This window comes from Anneissia japonica, unplaced genomic scaffold, assembly GCF_011630105.1.
Source record: "Anneissia japonica isolate Jap-2015-1 unplaced genomic scaffold, ASM1163010v1 scaffold573_len2283161_cov171, whole genome shotgun sequence".
Classification (NCBI taxonomy): domain Eukaryota; kingdom Metazoa; phylum Echinodermata; class Crinoidea; order Comatulida; family Comatulidae; genus Anneissia; species Anneissia japonica.
This window is the reverse complement of record NW_022719802.1, coordinates 847,520-855,264: the sequence shown is the minus strand read 5'-3', so window position 1 is coordinate 855,264 and position 7,745 is coordinate 847,520. Positions and strand designations below refer to the sequence as shown.

Sequence of the window (7,745 nt, the reverse complement as noted above, 5' to 3'; positions counted from 1 at the left end):
AAGGAAGAGCTAGGAAAATCCTACCAACGGATTACTTTGTATTTATGCCTCAAAATCGATTATAACGAATGAGCTGAATTTGAGTCTTCTTTTTAGCATCTCTCATCTGACCTGACCTCAGTCTGTTGTCAACTAATATGAAATGCGCGCGCGCAAAGGCTTTTCCATTTTGTTTGCAGGGTTTCCTTTTTTTTTTTTTGTAGCGTTTCATTTTTTTTGTTTGCAGCATTTCCTTTCTTGTTTGCAGCGTTTTCTTTTGTTTGCTGGTGTTTTTATTTTTTGCTTGCAGCGTTTCTTTATTTGTTTGCTAGTGTTATTAATTTTTTGTTTGTAGCGTTTCTTTTATGTTTGCAGCATTTCTTTTTTGTTTGCAGCGTTTCATTTTTTGTTTGCTGGTGTTTTCTATTTTTGTTTGCATCGTTTCTATTTTTGTTTGCAGCGTTTATTTTTTGTTTGCAGCGTTTCTTTTCTGTTTCCATGATTTCTTTTTTGTTTGCAGCGTTTCTTTTTTGTTTGCAGCATTTTTTTTTCTTTGCAGTGTGTCCCTTGTGGGCCATCGTAAAATACAGTTGGTAATGCTTTGCTGTGAAAAAAATTCAACCATTTTGGAGCTGCTCAGATTTTGGAGACTTGTCAAACATATTAGTGAAATTGAAAAAATTGGGATAGATGTAGGATACGATGAACCTATCCGAGGGGGCCTAGTTTTAATTAGTGGAGACAATTTAGGTTCACATGTAATAGGTGGATTTGTTGAAAATTTTAGCTCAAACAAATACCCTTGTCGCTATAATTGCTCTGTAAAAAAATTGGAATTTGTAGAGAATGAATTGGCTGTTGGTCAATGAAGAACTAAAGAAACTTACCAACGTTGTCTTTGTGAACTCAAAGATAGTGATGCCTCAAGTGTCTGTGGTATTATAATTCGAAACGTAGCACGTATAATTCGAAACGTAGCACAAGCGCTGAGTGAGCTGCTGCTTGTGACTAGAAATTTTCTGTTTTTGTGGGTTTCCTCTTTTATTTAAATTTCCTCCTTTTGATGTTTGGATGTTCTTCTGTACTGTTTGGTGATTTAGTGAAGTCTTTTTTCTTTCGTTTTCGTGAAATTTTGCGATCGGAAGTCTGCAGTTGATTTACCCACCATCCTGCTTTGTAATGCACGTTCGGTGCTTAACTTGATGTACTACATATATTCCTTAACAAGGAAAAAATTGACATAGCCGTAATCACCGAATCATGGTTTTCACCTCACCATCACCCAAATCGAGTCAACATTCCTAATTATTCATTATTCTCTACCTGTCGAGAAGATAGACGTGGTGGGGGCGTAGCTGTTTACTTGAAAGATTACATGAATGTTCAACCACTTATAAACATTGTTGTACCTCCTGAACTAGAAGTAATTTGGATTCAAATAAGGCCGCATAGACTCCTGAGGGGGATTTCACAAATTGTTTTGTGCGGTGTTTACATAGTTGCTAATTCTCCACATCAAGCATTATTAGAACATCATCTGATTGAAACTATGGATGGTATTCGTTCACGGTCACCTGAAACAGGTTTTTGTGTGATGGGAGATTTCAACCGGATGAACATGTACAACATTATAAACGGAACCTGTCTTAAAAGTCGTTAAATTACACACACGTGGCAACGTTACATTGGATTTGATACTAACTAACCTTGACAATTTTTTTTTGTGCACCCTCTGCTTTTGCTCCTCTAGGGAAAAATGACCACCTGTCCGTGTTGTGGAAACCCAAGATCAGAACTGTAAATAATACTGTGAACAAAATCAAAGTTCGTCCTTTTTATCCAACAAGAATTTGCAACTTCGGGCGCTGGATTTCCAGCCAGGACTGGTCAGATATTACTTGCTGTTTTACCACCCAAGGGAAAATGGATAAGTTGTATGAACTTTTGGACACTGCTATTAATGATTTTTTCCCAATTAAAGTAGTTAAGATCCATTAGTCGGATAAACCTTGGGTTACTCAAGCCCTGCGAGACTTAATTGATAGGAGACAGTTAGCCTTTTTTAATAACACTACGGAATGGAGGAAACTTAGAAATTCTAAACTCCAGGCCATTTATTTGTGTAATCGTGTTAAGTACTTACAGTGTAGTGAACCACACAAGTGGCATACACAAATTAAGACCATGGCATATATGGGTAATAATAAGATACTCAATGTTCCAGTTCAGGGTCTTTTGCCCTCAGATTATGTTGGGATTGCTAATGCAATAAATAAGCAATTCACCAGCATTTCCTGTGAGTTACCACCTTTAGATTATAACAAGCTTCCTGCCTATCTTCCTTCCATTGATAGGATTCCCCAAATTCAGCCATGGGAGGTATATAATAAATTGAAAAAGGTAAATCCAAATAAAGCCGGGGGGCCGAATTGTATCCCGCCTAGAATTTTAAGGGAATTTGCAGTTGAATTAAGTGAGCCGTTTTCTGATATTCTTAATTGTTCGTTTAGAGAGGGCAGGCTGCCTGTCCAATGGAAAAAAGCCATTGTCGTACCCATCCCTAAAAATCAGCCACCAAGTATTGACAGGTTGAGGCCCATTTCTCCTACCTCCTCGTTTGCCAAGGTGGTTAGAAAACCTACAATATCAAATGGCCAGAATTATTCTCAAGGCACCAAGAAATGTCGCTAAAGAGGCATTACTTGGGGATTTAGGTTGGGAACCAATTTATCACATACAAAATAAGTTTAGAATGTCCTATTTTAATAGACTTATGGATGACCAAAGATGGCAAAAACTTCTATGTAGATCATTAATGGAGGTACACGATAATGTTAAATGGAAGTGGATTAATCATATCAAAGAATTATTATATAAATTTGACTTAGAAACTAAATTTAATTTAAATTCAGAAAATCAATGGTTTAAGTGTTTTAAATATGCTAGCTCTATAGAAAATACCAAGGAATGGTTTGAACGTGCAAAAACCAAGTCAACACTATCTGATTATTTAAAATATAAACACAAACCTAAGGCTGAGACATACCTGTTTGATATGGTTAATTTCGATTCAATAAGTTTAAAATTTAAAGCAAGAACTAACACCCTAGATTTAGAAGGTAGAAAGAATACATGGTCTAAAAATACTGAGTCTGGTTTCTGCAAGCTATGTAACAGTCAGATAATTGAAAATACAGACCACTTTTTATTTGAGTGTTCAAAACTTACAAACATAATAGAAACACATTTTAACTCACTTAAAAATGATCTATTGTATCATGAGTATGATGCATTTTGGGAAAATTTTATAAATGGCACTGTTGGATACCGACATCATGTTTTACTTGATGATCTATATTTAATATTTCCATATGAGAAAATAGGTGAAATTGTAGATTATCATTGTAAACAATACTTAACTGCTGCATGGAGGTATAGAAAGAATACACTTAAAGATTTATCGCCCACCATTTAAATTACTAATTGTGAAAATTAAATGTATATATTTATCATTTTTTTACTGAATTTATATCTATTTATCAATTTAAATTCTAAAAAACCTTATTGTAAAATTTAAATAAATTTACAAAACAATATCATCTCCAATGGAAACAGAATGATGATATTACTGATAATACTATTGTTATTACCTCTGATAATTTTATTTAATGAAACAATATTATATTAAAATTAATATAATATTAAGTGTATCATGAATTATAATGTCAATTGATAGATTTAATAATACTGTAGTAGTCTAGAATTAACACTCCATTTTAATTTAAGTATTGGCTGTGACATTATTCATTTAATACTTAAATTACCTTATCTTTATAATTATTTTCTTAATCGTCTTTCTTTTTTTTTAAATCAAGTTTTATATGCTGTTTTGATTTCCTTTATTTTTGTATATTTTTCATTTTGTATTGTAAAAACGTGTGCCACTGATTTAAAAGTGTATGTTCAATAAAGTTATGTTATGTTATGTTATGTTATGGCTGAAGAGTTTGTATGTAACTGGATACTTAATGACATCAGTCAATGTATTGACATTAAACAGTATGGCAATGTGAAGGGAGCCTCCACCTGTCACTACTTGGTGCGCCTCATTCATGACCTGTGCTCTGCGGCTGACAGAAGTGGCAACATTGGGACGGTCGTACTTACGGACTTCACTAAGGCCTTTGACCTCATCAATCACAATGTGCTAATATCCAAAATAATTGATATTGGAGTCGATTGTCCCATGGGTTTGCGACTTCCTCAGTCACAGAGAGCAGTGTGTTAAGTACTGTCAATAATTCTATGTCTTCTTCTGTTTGTCTCAAGGCTGGTGTCCCACAAGGGACTAAGCTCCGACCTTTAGCTTTTCAGATTATGATCAATGAGGCTGCAATGGGTTCAAATACCAAGTACTTAAAATATGTTGATGATCTCTCATTTTATGAAAATCGACTTATATCACATGAAGGTTTCTTACAGAATGACCTTAATCAATTTAATGAGTGGTGTATTGATAACTCTCTGCTTTTAAATCCCAGTAAATGTAAAGCCATGCAAATATGCTTTGCTAAGAGCAATATCCCAGAACAAAGTTTTTACATTGGTGAATCCCATATTGATTTTTGTGACGAAGCTTTAATCTTAGGCGTCACTGTACAGAATGATTTAAAATAGGGTAGCCATATTCACAACATTAATGCTAAGGCTAACAGGAAAATGTTCATTCTTAATAACCTTCAAAAAATTGGGCTGAGCACAGTTGAAATTTGTGCTATTTATACTGGATACATAAGACCTGGCCTCGAATATGCTGATGTGATATGGCACCCTGGAATCACTAAAACACTTAGTGCAAAACTTGAGGCCACTCAGAAGCGTGCTTGCCGTATTATTTTAGGAAAAAACTATCAGACCTATGAACATGCTAGAACTCTTTGTAATTTGGACCCCCTCTAAGAGAGGAAAGCAGCCCACTGCCTCAAATTTGCTAAAGGCCTTTCTCTTACTAATCATTCTGCTGATCTGATTCCCCCTACTCGACAATAATCTCATGGTAGAAGTCTACGCAATGGATGTAATTATTCACAGCTTAAATGCAAAACTAAAAGATTTTCTAATAGTCCCATACCTTTTTACATTCAATTGCTCAATTTCTCTTAATCCCTCCTCCTCCTTTAGTCTCCCTGGCGACAGAGGCTCTGGCTGCTCCCCTCTCTTAGAACAATCAAGTTATCTAGTTGCTCCACTTGCACGTCTTTGTATGTATATTTATATATATGTTTGATTGTGTGTTTGTTTGTGTGTGTTTGTGTAAAAAAAAAATATATATATATATATATATATGTATGTATGTATATATATATATTTTTTATTTATTTATTTATGATTATTATTTTTTTGTGTGTGTGTATGGATTCTATTTGTGATCTTTTATTCTTTGTAAAAGTTGCTACCAATTTGGCCTTTGGCCACGATTTGTAACTTGTTTTTTTTAATGTTGATATATATTTGAATAAATAAAGTGAAATATAACATAATATATATTAAGTATGATTCGCCTTTTAACAATGGATAAATATGGAAATACCCACTTTTACTCCACATGGGGCCCATGTGTTAATATCTGGGAAAATACATGTGGTATGCTAGTGTTTAATTTACATGGGCCCCCCATATGCCAAATAACTGGGAAGATAACTTTAGGAATGCCAACTTGTAATCTACATGTGGCCCATATGCCCCATATGCCAAATATCTGGAAAGATTCATATGGGCATGCCCATGTGCAATCTACATGGGTCCCGTATGCTGAATTCCTAGGTGGATAAGTATGGGAATGTTCATATTCTTAACATATGGGAAAATACATATATTCATGCCTGTGTTTACTCTAATATGGCCCCGCATGCCAAATAACTGGGCAGATAGTTATAGGAATACCCACATGTACGCCACATAGGGCCCATATGTGCCAAATATCTGGGAAAATGCATTATGGGCATGCATGTTTATTCTACATGGGCCCCACATGCCACATACCTGGGCAGATAATTATGCCCTGGATTCCCCTCTGACCCTCTGTTAATTATATTTTATTTTTTTTATTATGACGTTATACGTAGCTACGGTTATAATATATGACATGAATGTTTCATTGCGGTACTTTTTTATATGTGCGCATGCCTAGTAGAAATACCAGTTTAAGCAATAGTGATAATCGGACCATCGGACATAAGCCAATGAACTAGAGCGTCTTTGGCAGTTCCGTATGGCAAGCCGTTTTATCATTTGCCTCTGAATTACAGCTAAGTGGAATGCATTTCCACCTAAGTGCAAATGAATTCCACTTAAGTGCATTACATTCCACTTAACTGTAATTTATTATTAGAATCTTATAGGAATCCTATTGGTATATCATTTGAATCTTATAGGAATCCTATAGGTTTATTATTAAAATCATATAGGAATCCTATAGGTTTATTATTAAAATTTTATAGGAATTCTATAGGTTTATTATTAAAATCTTATAGTAATCCTATAGGTATATTATTAGACACTTATAGGAATCCCAAAGTTTTATTATTAAAATCTTATAGGAATCCTATAGATGTATTAATAAAATCTTATAGGAATCCTATTGGTTGATTATTAGAATCTTATAAGAATCCTATAGGTATATTATAGGTATATTATTGAAATCTTATAAAAATCCTCTAGGTAAATTGTTAGAATCTTATAGGAATCCTATAGGTATATTATTAGAATCTTATAGTACCGTATATTATTAGAATAAAAAAAGAATAATCTTATAGGAATTCTATAGGTATCATTATAAATCTTATAGGAAACTTTAGGTTTATTATTAGAATCTTATAGGAATCCTATACCATAGTTATATTATTAGAAGGAAAATTAGAAAAAAAAATTAAAACTTTAAAAATTAATTTAGGCCTAGTTTCCTATCTAAAATTGTAACAGTTTCCAGAATCTTTCCCTTCACCTGGACCGTCGAAGAGTTCTGGACAGCTCTCGTAGCCCTGTCCTCTTTTGCTTCTGTTACAGGGGTGGCATCAGTGGAGACGGAAGGGGGGGGGGGGGGTGTTTTGGGCTCTTTGATAAAAACAATGTTTGTCGGAGAGAAAAATATATATGTAGGCGTATCCATACAAAAAAAATCTATAGAATTATATTTAAAAAACACTATAGAATGTCTATAATATATTGTTTAGAAAATCTATATAAAATTCTATAGAAACCTTACAGAAGCCCACTATAAAAAGTCTATTAAAACTCTATAAAGAAAATCTATTAAAAATATATAAAAACACTAAAAAAAACTATAAAAAATATATTAAAACTCTATTAAAAGCTATTAAAACTCTATAAAAAGTATTAAAAACTATAAAAATTCTATTCTCTATACAAAGTCTTATGAAAATTTAATTTTAAAAACCTTTTAAAAACTATAGAAAATCTATAAACAATTTTATAAAAACCATTTATAAATCTATAAACTAAAACCCCTATAGAAATCTAAACATTTTATAAAAAAAAAAAAAAATACATTAAATTGTATATAAATTGAACGATTTTCTATAGAAAATTTGTGTATTCTATAAAAAAAAAAAATTGTGGGTGTTGTGTGTTTTTGGACAATTCAAGTGGTCCTTTAACTGGCCCCAATTCCAATTGGTTTTCAATGGTCCCAGTTCCAACTGGTCTTTAATTTGTCACGTCCCAGTTCCAACTTGTCTCTATTGGCC

At 33.2% G+C, this 7,745-nt stretch overlaps 1 long non-coding RNA gene across 1 annotated transcript in view; it reads left to right on the top strand.

The window, feature by feature from the left end:
• The window catches only part of LOC117111070, an 8,058-nt gene extending 5,305 nt beyond the window's left edge, over nucleotides 1-2,753 (top strand). Inside the window, exon 3 of the long non-coding RNA XR_004445805.1 lies at nucleotides 1,730-2,753. This is a non-coding gene — a long non-coding RNA (uncharacterized LOC117111070). The remainder of the gene's footprint in view (nucleotides 1-1,729) is intronic.
• The last annotated feature ends 4,992 nt before the right edge of the window (nucleotides 2,754-7,745 follow it).